The 18,885-nt window shown below is 54.0% G+C and overlaps 1 long non-coding RNA gene across 1 annotated transcript; it reads left to right on the top strand.

The window, feature by feature from the left end:
* Positions 1-10,038: 10,038 nt before the first annotated feature.
* LOC126929172 (uncharacterized) lies at positions 10,039-18,217 on the top strand. Its single transcript, XR_007717086.1, has 3 exons — positions 10,039-10,890; positions 11,248-12,167; positions 17,067-18,217. It is a non-coding gene; the product is annotated as an uncharacterized LOC126929172 (long non-coding RNA).
* Positions 18,218-18,885: the final 668 nt, after the last annotated feature.

The following is an 18,885-nucleotide window of genomic DNA, read 5'->3' as shown; positions in this document are numbered from 1 at the left end:
GGGCAGCGGTGGCATGGGGCCAGGCCAGGCACGTGGTGGGGAGGGCACCTGGCTGTCCTTTCTCCTCTCCCTGAGCTCCTGGTGGTGCTGGCCAGCATCTAGTTTGCCCAGAACTGAGGGCTTTCCTGGGAAGCCTGACTTTCAGTTCTAAAACTGGGAAAGTCCTGGGCAAAGCCGGGTGAATTGGTCACCATGGCAGCAGAAAACCTGAGCGGGGTGGGGGTGGGCAGTAGAAGGGACAGCAGGGGGTCAGGGCCAAGATCAGCCACCCGAGACAATGTGCTGCCCCCCCAGCACCAGACAGAACCAAGGGAGGATCCTTGTCCCATCCCACATCACTGATTCTGGGAGCCTCAGTTTCCTCTTTGGTAAACTGAGGCTAGAGATTCCCCACCTCACAGGGATGAGGGATGAGGAACCGGGTGAGGAAATGAGCCTAGAGCACTTAGCAGATGCGAACGTGTGATTCATGGGAGATCACATTATTAGGTCTCTGGCTTCAAACCCAGCTTCCCGCCGCTCAGAATAAAACGTGACTCCCCACAGACCCTGGAAGCTCCTGCAATCTCGGACCGAATCTCCCCCAACTCCACTGCTCACTCTGCTCCAGCCTCGCGGGCCTCCTGGCTGCCCTAGATTGGGCTGGGCCTTGCCCTACCCCGGGGCCTTTGCACACACTGTTTCCTCTGCCTGGGGCACCATGCTCTTCCCCCTCTCATCTTTGGGTCTCAGCTTCAAGGTCACTACACAGAAAGGCCTTCTCTGTCCCTCTTATTTGAAGGAATATCTGTCTCCTCGGGGACTGGTCATCTCTTAGCTGGTTGAGTGGCTGCCCAGGGCCTGGGATGGTGCCCCACCCAGATTAAAGCTCAGGATGTGGTCATGGAATGGAAGAATAAATGAATATTGGCATGCAGAGGTCCCAGTGGGCTGGAGAAAGACCCCAGCATCTTAAATCCCTTTCCTCTTCTGAACCTCGGTTTCCTCATCTGTCAGCAGGCATAAGAGGAGCGTCTGAGTCCTTGATCTCTGTGAGGCATGAATGAGGGAACAGAGACAAAATCTGTTCAGTGCACTTGGCACGCAGCAAGACTCAGGGCCTGGCAACTCTGCTGATGGCACCCTGGGGTCACCCCTCCCCACTGTTTCCTCCCTGAGCCCTCAGGACCCCATGGGCAGTGGGCGCTGCTCCACACTCCACACAGACCAGGAAGTCAAGCTTGGGGCCACCCCCAGTGCCTTCTCTCGGGCACCATTGCTCATGGCTGGCCTCTCCTAAGGCCACAGGTCTGGCCTGGCTGCCCAAGCTCTCAGCCTAGAGGCAGCTGAAGCATCACATGCCCTTGGCCAGCCCTCTCCCGGGGGCGGGTTCCCCTCGGGAGACTTCAGCACATTGTCAAAGCTGTCAAACAATTTCCCTGCCAGGTTTTTGCAAGAATCCAAGGCCTCGCGCCCAATGCCAAACACCCTCTTAAGACGATACCTCCGGGGCCTGCAGGCCCGCTCGGGTCCGCTGCCTCTCCTCGGCCTTATATAGGCAAAAGCCGGGGAATCCCTGTCCCACCCTGGGCTGGGATCTGATGGAAGCTGCCTCAGCCTTGGCCTGACCCCGGGATCTCCCGCCTCCAAATCGGCCATCTCTGGCCAAGGGGCTGGGTGAGAGGCCTGGCATGCGCGCAGGCCTGCACAGGGCTCTGGGTGTCCCATCGGCTGGCAGCCGGCGCGGCCAGGCCAGCACAGGCTCTTACCAAATAAGGCCTGGGCAGCTGGGCTTGGCCAGGCTCGGATGCCGGCAGCTGGGCCGGCGGCAGCAGGCCTGCCTGTCTCCTCCTCCTCCTGTGCTGCCCTGCCTGCCCAGCAAAGCCTCTGCAAACTGTGGTCCCCTCGACTCAAGGGAGAACTCTACCCTAAGAAGCCTGGATGGACGGTCCTGGATCTCCTTCCAGAGGCATTGCCATGCGGAACCTCTGGGAAAGTTCCATCAGGAACCTTAAGAAGAGAAGGCAAGGCGGAGAAACATTCCTAGGACTCCCGCTGCTGCAATGGGAGCCCTGAGCCAGGCCAAGAAATGGCCCATCCCTCCCCCAGGACCCCGCCGCCCACCACATCCCCCAGGGTGTTCCAATCTGGATGCTGCTTGTGCCACCACTCAGCCCCTTCCTGGTGCCTGGTCTTTGAGGTCAAAGGGCAAGGCTGGCCGAGTGGTTTGGGAAGGGGGCCTGGGGCTCAGGAGCACACTGAGGGCCCCTGGGCAGTGTCCTGCCCTCCAACTGTGGCTACGATGAGGAAGGGGCATGCCTGCTGGTTGAGGAGGGAAGACCCCCATGACCATGAGCTGGTGTGGGCAGAGGAATGGGCAGGGGGAGGGGCAGGCAGACTGGGGGCCCAGGGGTCCAGGGGTCCAGGGTGCAGGTCCTCTCTCAGGAGCCACTATGGGGCATGGGGCTCCTGTGTCTGCTCGTCTTGGTTTAGCCAGCAGCTTTGGTTCTTGGAGCCTCAGTTTTGCCATCCTTAAAATGGGTGTGATACAAACGCTATCTCAGGGTGGCAGTGGGAGTTTAAGGGGACAAGGTGCACACCTCCCAGGGCCCTGCAGGAAGTTCCTGGAAGGTTGACAGCAGGGCGAGGGAGGGATCTCTCCTTTCCTGGGAGATGGGGGAGGCAAAGGCTCTCCTTCTGTCCCTGACACCCCCTCCTCAGCTCCTCCTGCCTCATTATCTTAGGGGTGATGGGGGCATAGTGAGGCCTCCCAGTCCTGGAAGTGCAGGCGCGGGGTGACCAGCTATTGCACATGTGACTGCATGGCTGTGTGTGTGCATGTGGGGCCCTCCCAACCCCTGTCAGCACAGCCATGGGAACGTGATCGTGCAGCCCACGGGATACTCGAGAGGGTGGCCCCAGCCTGCGGATGTCTGAGGTTCTGCTGCTGCCCATTTCTGAAGCCCCTTCATGAGTTCTGGGACTCCTGGGGGGATGGTGCCCACTTACGAGTGCCTCTGAGGCGCTCAGTGCAAAGTAAAGATGTGGCCCCCCCATTCAAAAGGGACGAAGACTTTCACGACAATAGTAGAGTATTAAACCAACAGTGGGCCCTTCTGAGTGTCAGGGTCCCTCTGCAACTGCACAGGTCACACCCCATGCAGCCAGCCCTGCCCCTCTCCGGCTCTGCAGCTCAGGTGGGCGGGGTGGGGCCACTCCGGCCTGGTCACTCCAGCCTGGCCTTAGACTCTGGGGCGAGTAGTGCCAGGACCCACCGGTCAGCCTGGATTCATTATAGCCTCCGGTGTCCAGTAGGCTTGGCAGGAAGGGTCTGTGGAAGTTCATAAAAGTGACACGACCCCCCAGCCCCCAGCCTGGGGAGCAGCCAGGAGCCCTACGTCAGGATGTACGGCCCCTAATGAAAGTGCTTTTCCAGCCACCCTATGTAAGCCAGGTGAGTTTGTTTTCAGGGACTGGAGGCCGGTAAGGTAATGCAGCTGTTTTTAGCATTTTAGCAGGAGGCAGGAGCTGGCCAGGACGCCTGTGACGCTGTGGGTGATGATGGCCATGACTGGGACATATACGGGATGGGCAGCCTGGGCAGAGCTGGTGTGCCTGGAAGTGGAGGGGTTGCCTGGAAGACTGGTGTGGCCTGGACGTCCTGAGAGCCCCAGAACCTCTCCTTGGGGCTCCCTGGGTGGCCACCACCTTTGACTCTTGCCCTAGGGGCACACACTGCTAGAGGCAGCCCCACCTTTCCAGAAAGTTCTCTGGGATCTCCAGAAACTGACCACCCACCCAGGTGCTTGAACGTGTCAGCTGGGAACTTGCAGCTGTTCTGTTGGAACCTCTGAGATTCCGAGCAGAATTGCTCAGAGCCTTCCGATGCCTCACATGACATCCGCTCCCTTGGGGGTGGACAGAGTTTGGCTGCTCATCGGGGTCTCCCAGAACCTCGAACAGTGCTGGCATGAAAGCCGTGAACAACCATCCTGCAAAGCTGGAGAAGCAGGGCATTTCCCCCCTGACGCGCTCAGGACCAGCAGCTGGTGTGAGTCAAAGTCAGCACCAAGGCCAGACCATGACCTGTGAGATACTTGTCCCTCAAGATTACATTTCAATGGAAAGACTGGCATTTCCCATTCATTCACCTATTTTTTGATGGAGGAAAAAGGTCTTTCTGAGTGTGGGGGGCTCTGTTGCTGGGGGTGGTCCCCTCACATCTTCCTTGCATCACCCGGATCTCCAGTGTATCTTGTGCCTTTGCAGTTTCTCTTTCTTTGAAATGGAAGAGAGAAGGAATATGCTCCCAGAGACGTTAACTGGAGAGCTTTGGAGCAGACTTTTATACTCTAAAGTAAACTTGTCCTTTTCATTAATTAATTAACAGAGATTTATCTGGTGTGGACCTCATGCCAGAGCCTGTCCTGGATGCTGAGAACAGAGGAAAAATGAGCCTAGGGAAATTCTGCCTGAGTGCAGCTAGGTCAGTTTTCTGTTTTACAAATGCAGGAACCAAGGCTCAGAGAGGGTGCGTGAATCATCTGAGGCCACACAGCGCCTGTGTGACAGGCTTTGACCTGTAAGGGGAAAGCTGGCTAGAAGAGATGAGAGAATGGGGTGTCATTCACCAGCAAAGCTGGGTTCAAATCCGCCTCTGGGAACTTGGGTAGGACCTGCCTGCCTGACACAAATGCATATCTGATTGTTCCCGTATCCCATTTTGTCTGTGTTATCCCATGTAAAATGCAGATTCCCCCATCTTTCCTTTATCCCTTTTGTTTCTGTGGGTCCCCTCAAGCCTTAAGGCCTGTGCTCTGCTACAAGCTAGCCAACTTCTTGGAGCCTCAGTTCCTCATCTGGAACAATTACTGCTGGTTCCTGCAGTCACTCAACAAATATTTGTTAAGCACCTACTATGTGCCATGCAGCATTGGAGGCACTGGGATGCAGCTGTGAGCCAAACATCCAGCACAGGGCTGATGTGGGAGTTGGTGGGGTGGTGCAGCGGGCCTGGCCTGGGCTCCCTCAGCGAGTCAGGCCCAGGGTGCCCCAGGGCAACAGGGCTACACTACAGGTAGACTCAGCTTGGCAGATCCCTGGCCCTGGTGGCCGTCATATGGGGGCCAGGCCAGGGGCATGTGGGAGACGAAAGAGGATGGGGGGCAGGAAGGAGGGAGAAAGAGGGAGAAGAGAGGAGGGCGCCCTCCTCATCCTCATCCTCCAAAGAAGAAATGACGGCATCGTGCTCTCACCGCCTCATTGTCCTAGTAGGTCCTTCGGACACCCAGCAAGGCAGGCCTCCATTTGACAGATGAGGAAACTGAGGCTCAAAGGTAACATCACTTGCCTAGGATCACTGAATTTCCGAGGGGGACCCAGGCAATCTCCCTTGACAACCGGGTCTCTTCCCTTCGGAGGCAACAAGAAGGAAGGGGAGAGAACGATGGGAGGGGGCCGGAGGGAGGGGCAACAGGAAGTGTTGGAAGCAGGAGGAGGAAGCGGCCCTTGGGGGGCTTTCTGGGCCCTGCCTTATTTTTCCCTCCCTCCTTCTTCTTCTCCTCCTCCTCTTCCTTCTTGTTTGAGACAGAGTCTTTTTTTTTTTTTTTTTTATTGAGACGGAGTCTCGCTCTGTCGCCCAGGCTGGAGTGCAGTGGCCCAATCTCCACTCACTGCAAGCTCCGCCTCCCGGGTTCACGCCATTCTCCTGCCTCAGCCTCCCGTGTAGCTGGGACTACAGGCGCCTGCCACCACGCCCGGCTAATTTTTGTATTTTTAGTAGAGACGGGGTTTCACCGTGTTAGCCAGGATGGTCTCGATCTCCTGACGTCGTGATCCGCCCGTCTCGGCCTCCCAAAGTGCTGGGATTACAGGTGTGAGCCACTGCGCCTGGCTGAGACAGAGTCTTGCTCTGTTGCCCAGGCTGGAGTGCAGTGGCATGATCTTGGCTCACTGCCACCTCTGCCTCCCAGGTTCAAGCAATTCTCCTGCCTCATCCTCCCGAGTAGCTGGGAGTACCTAGCTCATTTTCGTATTTTCAGTAGAGATGGGGTTTCACCATGTCGACTAGGCTGGTCTCAAACTCCATCCCCGCTTCTCTGGGGGCTTTTGCTCCTAGGGACTTGGACTCAGTTGAGCTCCTGTGGCAAGCCCTGTGGGACTGGCATCAAAGACTCCTGGGCATGTGGTGGCTAGGACTATTCCCTGATGATGGTGGCCCCACCTTGGGGTTGACTTCTCCTCTCCAAGTCAGGGACCTGGCATTTTTGGCAGCCCTTGGGGGCTATTTTTAAACCTCACAGCTGGTTTTCATCATGGCTGCTGATATGTACGTGTAGAAACATTGGCTCTTGCCAGCATTCTGAACAAACCTTGAAAACGAGCAGGGTTGGAGCAGATCAAAGTAGGGGCTCAGGGAAACCTGAAGTGGCAGCCAGTGCTTTGTCCCCACCCAGACCCTTGTAAGGGTAGGGGATGAAAGAGCACGGCTCAGATAGGAGGTACCAGGGCAGGAGAGAGCAGGGATTAGGCACGTTTCCCCAGAAGACGTAACTGAATGTTGGGAGACAAGAGAAGGGATCTTTAGCAGCTCTGGTCCTGTCATCCTCATTTTCCTTCGGGGAGGCAGCAAAATACAGAGGTTGAGAGCATGGATTCTGGTGTCCCACAAACCCAACTCCTGCCTTGAGTCCTGACTCAGCCTTTAATAGTTGTGTGACTGTGAGTGTATCATTTAGCTACTGCTATGTAACAAATCATCCCAAAACCTAGTTGCTTAGAACATGATTCTATGAGTTGACAGTTTAGCCTGAACCATCAGATGGATGGTTCTGGTGTGGGCTGGGATCCCTCATGCATTTTTGTGGTCAGCTGCCAGGTCTGCAGGAAGCTCTGACTATCATCTAGGGTGATGGGAACAACTGGTCTCTCATTCTCCGGCAGACTCTTCTCCTGATGGAGACAGGGGTCCGAGAGAGAGAGAAGAAAAATGCAAGGCAGTTTGGGGTCTTAGATTTGGCACAGTATCACTTCCAGCAATTCTGTTGTCCAAAGCAAGTCACAAGACCAACCCGACTCAAGAGTTTGGAAATCACCTCTGACTTTTAATGGGAAGAGCTGCAAAACGTTTTTGCAGGATACGTTTTTGGCATGGATACAAGGAGGGATGAATTGAGGTCATTTTATAAAAATCTGTGTACCACACTGGGTACCTATATACCTCTCTGAGCCTCAGTTTCCTCAATTGTGACATGTGAATGATTTGGCTTGTCAATCAGAGAAAACGATGAGACAAGTCTCAATCATTTTTGGAGATTTATTTGCCAAAGTTAAGGACGCACCTGGGAAACAGGTCTGTGCCTTTCTCTGAAGATGATTTTTGGGGGTTCCAAATTTAAAGGAGAAAGGGTGGGATATTGAGAAACACACAGTTTTCACATAAACAAAAGGGATAAAGGAAAGATGGGGGGATCTGCATTTTTCCATGAGAGAACACAGACAAAATGGGGTAGAGGAACAATCAGATATGCATATGTGTCTGGCAGGCAGGGGTGACTGCCCTGGTGAAGATAAGCTATCAATGTTTGTGAGAACTAAATAAGGTGAGGTATGTAAAGTCGCCTGCATAGTGCCTCATGCAGAGTAAGTGTTGATTCCTTGAGAGGAGGCTTACTTCTTGTCACTCCCTATCCCACTGTCCCTGTGAAACATGACCTAGGAGGTCAGCTGCTCTCTGGAGAAACACTGCCTGAAAAGACAATCTGTAGTTGCAAGAAACCCACCAGGACCGGGAGCCTTTTGGTAAATATTTCTTTCACTCTCTGCTTCAGTGATAGAAATGCAAAGTCCCAGTTAAGCAGGATCAAAGTTTATCAGGCATAAGGACACACTGACTGCTGTCTTTCTGTCCTTCAGGCCATTAAGGTGTCTTCGCTCTTTCATTCAACAACATCAAACACCTACTGTGTGCCAGGTGCCATATTAAGTGCCGGGGGACACAGTGGTAGCAAAAGACAACACAGTCCTTGCTCTCAAGGAGCCAACAGTTAACTAACGACAGCAATACACGCCAGTTCAGGTCTATGTCCCTGTAATAAGGTAAGAACTTCAGGTCACAATCCAGATACTCAGTAAATATGGCATTGGTTTATTTTTCTTACGATCAACAGAGTTGTGATTGGATCCTTATTCCACTAGGCTGGGTGGGGAGCTTAACCTCAAGCTGTCTCATATTCTAGTTGCTAATAATAACATTCAAGCGTCCTTAATAGCACACTTGTATTGAGTGGTTACTAAATGCTGGCCCCAGGGCAGGTCTTTCTTTCTGTTGTTTTTTTTTTTTTCTTTTGAGACAGGGTCTTGCTCATTGACCAGGCTGGAGTGCAATGGCATGATCACCTCTCACTGCAGCCTGGACCTCCTAGGCTCTAGCCATCCTCCCACCTCGGCCTCCCAAAGTCCTGGGATTTCAGGCGTGAGCCACTTTGCCCAGCCACACTTCTATATCATACATGCCACTTCTTGCAGTCTCACACACTCACACACATATGCACACGCCACTCCAGCACACCCACACTCACATGCACACACACACACACACACACCCCTCTCCTGGGCCACCTTGAGCCTCCACTCACCTGGCTTGAAGTTTGCTTTCCTCAGTTGACCCTGGCCCTGCAAATTGAGAAGCTGCACAGTCGAGGCTGGAGACAGGAGACTTATTTTTCACCTGGCTCAGCCACCAGGTCACTTGCTGCCTCTGGGCTCTATTCCCCTAACAAAAACAACAGTCCACGTTTATTGAGGATGCTGTGGATACAGTCTTACCTAAGACTCACAGCGGGCTCCCGGGAAGTGGAGGCTCGGATAGGGAAAACAGCCTGTCCAAGGCCACCCATGCAGTAACCAGAAGACCGAGGGTTTGAACCCTGACTGTGGAACTGTAGCTACTTTGCTGTGCGACTTCCCAGCCCACTTCATTCTCCCAGTGAGGGTATGCTGCTATATTCCCTTTTCACACACGAGGAAGCTGAGGCTGGTAGAGTGCAATGGCTCCTCACACTGGACTTCTCTGCCTCCCTTGCTCGGAGTGGTTTCCTCCTGCCCCAGGGCCCTGGCCCACTTTGTTCTCTCTGCCTCCCTGCTTTGCCAAGTTCATTTCTCTTCTTCCTCATGGTCTTACCCCAAATACCATTTCTTCAGGAAGGTTTCTCTGACCCCCAAACTAGACCATACTCTCGCTTGAGGCTTTGCCTGTAGGTTTTCTGTTTGCTGGTATCACACGTGACCCCCAGTGCCATGGCCTGAAGCACCTTTTGATTAGCTCACCGGCTCCTTGAGTCAGGCGTCTGGGTGGGCTCCACGGACCCTCTGTCCGGGTTCTCAGTGAGCCCAAGTCAAGGTGTCAGCAGACTGCGCCCCCTTCTGGAAGTTCTGGGGAGCACCTGTTTCCTGCTCATTGGAGTGTCTGGCAGGATTCAGGTCCTTGGTTCCTGCCTCTCCAAGGCAGCAGCCTCAGGGTGAGTCTTCCCTCTGCCGCCCCTCTTCCTGTTCCCTCTTGCACTCTGAAGGGCTCCTGTGAGGACACTGGGCCCACTCCAATGGTCCAGGATGATCTCCCCATTTCCAGGTCAGTTGTTTTGCAACCTGTTCCATCTGCTGCCCGAATTCCCCCTCACCGAGCAGCCTAGAGTAGTTACAGGTTCTGAGACCGGGGTGAGGGCATTATTCTGCCCACCACACTTCCCTTGCTCTTTCCTGCCACCTGTTCTTACTAAATGTGTCATTATATATTCGTGTGCTGGATTATTTGTTTTCTCTCTGTCTCCCTCCCATAAATATCATCTGCATGACTCGAGTGGGGTACATAATGCCCGTAACACAGGAGGCACTGATTACAAATTCCCTGAACAGGTAACAGCACTGGGGCCTGAACCTGCACCTCCATGTCATTCTTCACCAACAAAGTGGTTTGGATGCTTAGTTTCTCCCCTACCCCCCATCAGGTCTGCTGTGTCCAGTTGCACAGGTTGTAAACTGCACAAGTCCAGGGCACTATTTGCACCTTAGTCTCTGTGATCCTCACAGTTGGGTGGGGTCCTTCAGGACCTGTAGGCTAAAGCTCTGCTCCTGAACCTGAGCCTGTGTTCTAAACCTGGAGCCTGTGTTTATAACCTTGGCTGCCCATAGAATCATCCAGAGGGCTTAAAAAATCCTCCTGCCCAGGTCATGCTCCAGACCAACTGTGCCAGAATCTCTAGGGTGGCATTTTACACCCCAGGTGACTCGGAAGTGCAGCTGAGGTGCAAGCCTCCCTCCAGCAGGGATGCAGAGATAATTACATAATAAAGGAAGAGGGCCCCACCGCCCCGCACCCCCATATATTTTGCATAACTGAGGCCGGGCAGTTTCCTCTCCCACAGGCCCATTTCTTCACTCTGTGTGGCTGCAGCTTGGCTCTCCAGCTTCCTGTGACCGATAAGCCGTCCTGCATCATTTACGACGCTGGGCCGACATCTGGCTGCCAGTGTGGCCACCAGCCCTGCTCCACGGGGGGGCAGTCATCTCTCCCAGTGACAAACTGCCTGCCCGGAGTGGCCTGAGAGGAGGGAGAGCAGAACCACATCATCGAACCCCTTGCTCGGGAGTCACTGGAGGGTTGCTGGCTCCTAAGTTTTACTTGGCTTTGGGAAATTTGCTGGCACATTAGTTGCGAGTATTTTGCTCTGAGGGTGCTGAGCACGGCCTTCGAGGTCTCAGCATCTTGCTTCTAGGCAGGTGATGAGGTGCACTGGTGGCTGGGCCATGGCCGGGTGAACTGAGGTGCTGGGAGCAGCAGGGACCATCTGGGGCAAACTGCCGCCGACACACTGGGTTTCTAGGGTGGACTCGGCCTGAGAAAGGACGGAGGAGGTAACTTGGAGGGGCCTGGAAAGCGTGCAGGCCACAGATGGCACTGTGTTTGCACATTTCACGTTCTGTGAGAAATACACATGGCCGTCTTGCTCTGTCGAGCCCCGGCCGGGAGGTGTGAGATTGCAGCCCCTTGGTCACGTCCCCTCACGGGGAAGGTGCAGTCCCTGTGGGGACACAAGCCCAGGGATGGGCCCAGCACCCACAGCTAGCCATCCCTGGAGCCCCCCGAAGGAGTCCCCCAGGGCAGCCCTCCTCACCTCTGGACCTCTGCCTCCCCCGCTCCCAGAGGGCTGTGTATCTTTGGCCTCCTGACTGGGGGCCTTGGCATTCCGTTTCTTTCTCTTTCCTCCTCAGCAAAGCTGGCGATGAGATGGAGACAATTCAGGTCTGACTGCCTGAGCAGCAAAGGAAGGCGGATGGCAGCTCGTCCCAGGCAGACCCCGAAGGTGAAACATCCACATGGCACAGCAGTGCACTTGTGGCCACTGCACCCCGTAGTCAAAACTCCGGGATGTCACCATGCTGAGGAGTCTGTCACAGCCCCTGCTCTGGCTTGGCCAAGCTCCAGATGGGGACAATCACATGCCCCACCTTGTCCCAAGAAGGAGAAGGAGATGATGGAAGACCAGCCTTCTCCATGGGACCATGCGGTGACACTTGCTCTTGCTTACTGAGCACTCACGGGGGACCATCCTCAGTCTGCTGCGTATGAATGCCTTCAGTTCTCACAACAGCCTTGCAGCCATGTCAATCCTCCGTGTACTCATCTTGTAGATAAGAACACCAAGGCACAGAGAGGTCAGGTAACCAGCCTGGGGCCGCACAGCCCGTGGGGACAGTGCTGGTGTTGGGACGCAGGCCTGACCTCCCCAGGCGCCCTGAGTCCCGCTGCCCCTTAGAAGGAGGCCCACGAGCCTTGTCTTTGCAGGGCTGTGAGAGGGGACGCTGCTGTCCCCGCTGCAGAGGTCACAGGGGAGCCCTTCCACGGCTCAAGAGGAACCGGAACTTTGGGAACCACATTCTTATCTGCCCCTCACAAGAGCTGCAGCTGGCAACACTCATGAGCCATTAGGGTTGGCTGAGTCCACAGGATGGGGCTTCATCTGCCTACTCGTTCACTCAATCATTCATTCACCGACTCTTTCATTTGTTTAGCCAATGTTTATTGAAGCCTTCTGAGGCCAAGTTCTGGACCAGCTGCACAGCCACGCTGGAGATAAACCCACACGCACGTGCTGTCCATGCTGGGCCAACTGGAAGGACGCCAGAGACAGGTAAAGCGGATAAAGGGAAGGAGGAGGATGGGACAGGAGCCTGCCTTAGGCAGGGCAGTCAGAGAAGGCCTCCGGGGAGGTGGCATTTGAGCAGAGATCTGAATGGAGAGAATGAGCCAGGACCTGGGCGCAGGATGTGCCAAACAGAGGGAACAACCAGTGCTAAGGCCTTGAGGCAGGGGCGGCAGCAGGGCGGCCAGTGCGACCGGAGGCAGTGAACAAGAGGGAGGGTGGCGGGGTGAGGCTGGAGGGGCTGTCGTGGGGAGGGATGGTCAGGTCAGGATGGGCCTGTGCCGCACTGTGAGGGCTTTGGACTTGACTGAGTGAGACGGGGGACAAGGGGGCCCATAAGATTGCTCTGCCTTGTGTTTTAAAGACTAGGGTGGGGCCGGGCATGGTGGTGTGTGCCTGTAATCCCAGTTACTCGAGAGGCTGAGGCAGGAGAATTGCTTGAACCTGGGAGGCGGAGGTTGCAGTGAGCAGAGATCATGCCATTGCACTCTAGCCTGGGCAAAAGGAGTGAAAGTATGTGTCGATAAATAAATAAAGACTAGGGTGTAAGGGCAGAAAAAGGGAGGAAGCGAGGAGGAGAGAGATGTCACTGGCTTCACATGATGGGGGCAGGAGGCTGTGAGAAGTGACTAGATGCAGGGCTTGATTCTGACTTTGACAAAGGAATTTATGCGGAAGGCGGGACACTTGATGGAGTTAAAATGACGGTCCGGCCTGGGCAACACAGTGAGACCCAATCTCTACAAAAAAACTTAAAAAATAAAGTAGCTGGGTGCAGTGGGTCATGCCTATAATCCCAGCACTTTGGGAGGCCGAAGTGGGAGAAATGCTTGAACCCAGGAGTTTGAGAGCAGCCTGGGCAACATAGTGAGACCCCGTTTCTACAAAGAAAGAAAAAATTAGGCAGGCATAGTAGTCTGCACCTACAGTCCCAGCTACTCGGGAGGCTGAGGTGGGAGGAACACTTGAGTCCAGAAGGTCGAGGCTGCAGTGAGCTGTGATGGCACCATTGCACTCCAGCCTGGGCCACAGAGCAAGACTCCATCTTTAAAAAAAAAAAAAGTCAGTCACGGTGGCTCATGCCTGTAATCCCAGCACTTTAGGAGGCCGAGGCGGGTGGATCACTTGAGGTCAGGAGTTTGAGACTAGCCTGGCCAACATGGTGAAATCCCGTCTCTACTAAAAATACAAAAATTAGCCGGGCTTGGTGGTGCGTGCCTATAATCCCAGGCTGAGGCAGGAAAATCGCTTGAATCCAGGAAGCAGAGTTCGCACTGAACCGAGATCTCACCACTGCACTCCAGCCTGGGCAACAGAGTGAGACTCTGTCTAAAAAAAAAGTGTGATTTTGGGTGAGTGGCTGATTGTCAGGTAGGAGTTGGTGACATGTGATGACACGGGGTCATCGGACTGGCAGAGAGGTTGGAGAACCAAAAACTCCAGGGGGGTAGGAGGAGAATGAGTGTGACTGGAAGAGAACCTGGGCAACTGCGTCTCCAGCCTCCAAGTTCCTGTCCTGCCCTTTTCCAGGCCAGCAGATGCCCAAGGCTCCCCTGCCCCCACCCCCTCCAGCCCTTTGTTGCTTTCACTTGAGCCCAGGAGGTGGAGACTGTAGTGAGCCGTGATCATGCCACTGCCCTCCAGGCTGGGTGACAGAGTGAGATCCTTCCAATAAAGAAGAGAGAGAGAGAGAGAAAGAAAAACAGATAGAAGGGAAGGGAGGGAGGGAGGGAGGAAGGCAGGCAGGCTGCAAAGATTTCAGCCTGAGCGGTGAGGGGCACGGAGGGCCCACTGTGGAGATGGGAGATGGGGGAAGAGCAGGTATGAGGGAGCAAATTCTGAGTCCTGCTTTCGACGTTGCATTCGTCTGCAAGACTGCTAGCTAATTCCTGAAAACGGGGCGGCTTAAAGCAGCAGAAATTTAAATCCCAAATCAAGGTGTGGGCAGGGCTGTTTCCTTCTGGAGGCTCTGAGGGAGAATCCATCCCAGCCTCTCTTCCAGCTTCTGTGGGCACCAGAGGTCCTTGGAGCTCCTTGGCCTGTGGCCGCGTCACTCAATCCCTGCCGCCGCCTTCACACGGCCTTCTCCCTGCGTCTCGGAGTCTCTTCTTTCTCCTACAAAGATACCAGTCATTGGATTTAGTGCCCAACCTAATCCTATATGACCTCATCTGAACTAATTCCATCTGCAAAGCCCCTATTTCCAGAGAAGGTCACATTCTGAGGTTCTGGATGAACATGAATTCTGGGGGACACTGTTGCACACGGTGCAGATGTGGTAAGATTAAGATGTGATGGAGGCCGAGACGGGCGGATCACGAGGTCAGGAGATCAAGACCATCCTGGCTAACACGGTGAAACCCCGTCTCTACTAAAAAAATACAAAAAACTAGCCGGGCGAGGTGGCAGGTGCCTGTAGTCCCAGCTACTCGGGAGGCTGAGGCAGGAGAATGGCGTAAACCCGGGAGGCGGAGCTTGTAGTGAGCTGAGATCCAGCCACTGCACTCCAGCCTGGGCGACAGAGGGAGACTCCGTCTCAAAAAAAAAAAAAAAAAAAAGATTAAGATGTGATGATGAGCCCGCCTGGCGCTCCTGAGAAGGTGGTGGGCCCTGAGCTGGAGGTCAGCAGGTGGTCCAGGCTGGAAATCGAAATTGGGAGTCATTGTCTTAGCCACTGTCCTGGATGTGACACTGAGGAGGGAGGGTGCACAGAGAATAGGCAAGAGGTCAGAGTCCGGGGCCCCCCCAGGCACCTGTCAGAAGCACCTGGGGATTTTTAGGTGGTAAGAGCTCCCCAGGGCATGTGGGGATGCAACTTGCATGAGCACCCCTGATTAAAGCTGGGTCATGTGTGGGACCCAGTGGCGCTCTGATGGCTGTTACATAGAAGTAGATCAGTGCCTCCCAAAAGGACAGGTGTGAGTGGCTCTTGCCATTGATTCTGATGAGCCTCCTCCTCCTCAGAGCAGGGTCTTGCAGGGCTGTGCTTGCCTCCTGGATCTCCTCACCGTTGGCAGGGCCCTTGGAACCTCTGGTAGCCAAAGAGATTGTGTGTGCATACAATGGGCAGGACAGCAATTTGACATTCAAATTTGTTCTCTCAGCCCACCAGCCGCTGGGCCCCGACTTGAATGGGCTTTGTAAATCAGATGACAAGGAGCAGTGTTCTTTCAACCGCCATTACCCTCCAGCCTGGCCTTGTGCTACTACCTCACACCCATCCCCCATGACACCTTGGCCACACACAGGCTTTCTTGGGTTGTCTCAAACATGTTGAGCTCCTTTCAAACTTGGTGGCCTTTGAATGCATTCTTTCCTTTTTCTGGGAATCCTGTTTTCTTCCCCTATTCCTCTCTGGCTGACTTGGATCCACCATTCAGTCCTCAGCTTCATTGTCACTTTCTCCAAGAAGCCTTCCGTGATTGCTCTTCCCCCTGACCCTGAAGCTTGGGCTTGCCCCCTGTTATAAGTTCTCATAGTTCCAATGCTTTCCCATCATTGCACACATCAGAATCTATTTAAATAATTATTTCTGCAGTTATTTGTCAATTATGTCTCTGTTGCTAGGATATAGGGACCTTGCCCGTCTTGCCTGCCATGTCGCCCCCAGCACCTGTGACAGGGTGTGGCTCACAATAGCTGGTCACTAACATCCGCTGGTGGAGGGATGGGTCTGGCTGGAGGGGAAGGTTTGGTTCAGTGCCCTGGGGTCAGGGGATATTCCTGATCGTGGCACAGCTATTTGAGAGAGGCCACAGCATCTGATACAGAAAATAAACCAGCCAGTTGGACCACTGGACATCTCAGTCACTGCCACCACGTCCACAGCCATTGCAGAAGGGGCAGCTCACTCAGGGTGGCCATGTGTGTGGAGACTTAATCCTGCCCCTATGGTGCAGATATTGAACCATGAGTGGGCATCTGACCTAGGGGTATCCAATCATTGGCACCAACAGATGACCTGAGCCAATCCAAACTCTCTTAGGGATTTAAGAAGCCCTGGGAATATAATGCAGATGACGAGATGATAGCAGGGTGTGACGCTGACGGTTTCTGGGGCAGAGGCAAGCCAGGCAGGACATGTTGGCCACCTCGTTGGTGCTCCCCAGGCATGCCAGGCACATTGCAGCCCCAGGGCCTTTGCACTGCCTGGAAGGCTCTTCCTGTGGCTGCATGGCTCGCACCCTCACCTCCTAGGTCTTTGTTCTCATGTTCTCTTTCCAGTGAGGTGTACACTGACCACCCCTCCCACCAATTATAAACTTAATTCTCCCCCATGAACACTTGACTTCTCCCCATCATTTGCATCCCCATCTGACATACTTGACTCTTTTTTTTTTCTCATAGAGATGGGAGGGTCTCGCTGTGTTGCCCAGGCTGGTCCTGAACTCCTGGTCTCGTGTGATCCTCCTGCCTTGGTCTCCCAAAGTGCTGAGATTACTGGTGAGAGCCACTGCGCCCAGCCCTTTCTTACTCTTGATTGACTTTCTTTCCTCACTAGAATATAGGGAACATGGCTCGAAGAGGGGCCATGAGCATGGTCTGTGGAGTCTGGGAGACCTAGGTTCAAATCCCAGCCTTGCCACTTTTTATGTGTGCGACCTGGGTGAGGGACTCTCTCTCGGGGCCCCGGTTTCCAACTCAGCCAGGGTCACAGTGGGAGGCTGTCATCGAGGCTAAGGTCAAGGCAGGTGAAGGTGTTTTGTCAACTGGGAAGAGTGGATGGGTTTGCGGAGTTTGCCCTTTATTCTAGAAAGGAAAAAATGTATGAAGCTTCCAGATGGGAACTTTCTGTCCCTGCATGTTCCCTGCAGATGCTCCATGGGGATGAAGTTCAGTATTTCTTGTGGAAAGTCATTTCTCATCTCTCGTTGTGATTCTCTACAGAACTGAGGCTTCCTGGGTGCTTTGCATTGCAGCCAGCCACGTTCCAGGGAGGGGGTAGCCCCTTGAACCGGAAGTCCTAGATTGAATCCTGGGATTGTAACTCTGTAACTGCACCAGACCAATCTGGTTCAACTTTTATGTAACAAAGTTATGAGTTGTTTTCAGTTGCCGTGAACCCCCAGGTTGAAGGTCGCATAACCTGGGCGTGCCCAGATAACCAAGCATGCAGCCAGGGACGGAACCTAAGTGCTTGAGCCAGGATGCGGGGACTGAATTAAGAAGTGGACATTGCGTGGCAGGATCCAGGATCCAATCAGATTGAGCCCTGGCGTCACCCCAGGGCAGGATCCAATCAGATCACACCTCCTGGCATCACCTCATGGGAACAGCCAATCAGATCACACCTCATTATCCTACGCTTATAAAACCTGACCTAGCCCTCAGTTGGGAGACAGATTTGAGTGTTTCCTCCTGTCTCCTTGCCATCGGACTCACAATAAACCTTTCTCGCTGCAAAATCTCAGTGCCTTGGTGTTTGGCTTTTTGCTGCATGTGGGCAATAGACCCAGTTCGGTTCAGTGACTGACCTAGTTGGCAGTGAGCTCAGCACATGACACAGTGGCTCAGGACTCCACTCAGCAAGTTCTCTGGGACTGCGTCCCTTTATCGTCCCATTTTCCAGGGAGGAAACCAAGGCTCACTGTGGCGAAAGGGATGCCCGTGGTCACAGCTAGTGAGTGGAGGAGCGAAACCTCCAACCCAGGCGTGTGGCATACTCGACCCTGAGCACCAAAACATTCTTGCTAGAACCATGACAACAACGTCAACAACGACAAATAACAGTGACTAGGTGTTTGCCATGTGCCAGGCATTGTCCTGAGTGCTCCATGGGAACCATGATGACCACCCCATGAAGGAAGTGCTCTTTCAGATCCCATTTTGCAAATGAGGAAACCAAGGCTAGCAAGCAGTCAGATTGGAATGGGAGCCCAGGAAGCCCGCCTGCAGGAGCCGAGAGCTCACCACTGCGCCGTGCTGTTTAGTGGACTGTTCTGTCCTCTGATCCTGGCCGACAGGCTCTCCTAGGTTCTGGTGGTAAGAGTTATATTGATTTCTATGATATGTAACAAATTATCACAAACTTAGTGGCTTCGACAACACCCATTCATTATCTGTTTTAATGAGTCACGAGTCTGGCACGTTCTAGCTGGGTCCACTGCCCAGGGTCAGACAAGGCTGCAGTCAAGGTGGTGGCTGGGCTGCATTCTCATTTGGAGGCTCGAGTGGGAAGAACTCACTTTCGAGCTCCCTCTGGTTGATGGCAGGGTTCATTTCCCTGCAGCTATAGGACTGAGGTCCCTGTGGTTTGTCCAGCTGTTGGCTGGGACTGCTGTCAGTTTCTAGAGACCACTCACAGGTCCTTATCACATGATCCCTCCTGGGACCCTTTCACACTTCCAATCTCTGACTTCAAGAAAGGTTCAGTTCCTTTTAAGAACTCACCTGCTTAAGCCAGGCCCACCCAGAACCACCTCCCTTTTTAGGAACTCCAAGTCAACTAAGTAGTAATTTTCTCAAGGCATGATACACCACCATGTCTACAGTCCTGCCCACATTTCAGGGAAGGGGGTTATACTACAGCAGGGGCCGGGATTCTGGGCCATCTTAGAATTCTGCCTCCCACAAGGGATGGGGGCCTTTCTGTGCTGTGAAGGAAGACAAGGGTTCTCTCTGGAAGGATTCCCAGCCACAGTGCCTCAGAAAGAAAAGTTAGCAAGAGGCATGGGCCCCTTTCCAAAGCCTCCCCTCAGCCGGCTTT

The sequence above is a fragment of the Macaca thibetana genome, chromosome 10 (genome assembly GCF_024542745.1).
Source record: "Macaca thibetana thibetana isolate TM-01 chromosome 10, ASM2454274v1, whole genome shotgun sequence".
Taxonomy (NCBI): Eukaryota; Metazoa; Chordata; class Mammalia; order Primates; family Cercopithecidae; genus Macaca; species Macaca thibetana.
This window is presented reverse-complemented; position numbering and strand designations above follow the sequence as displayed.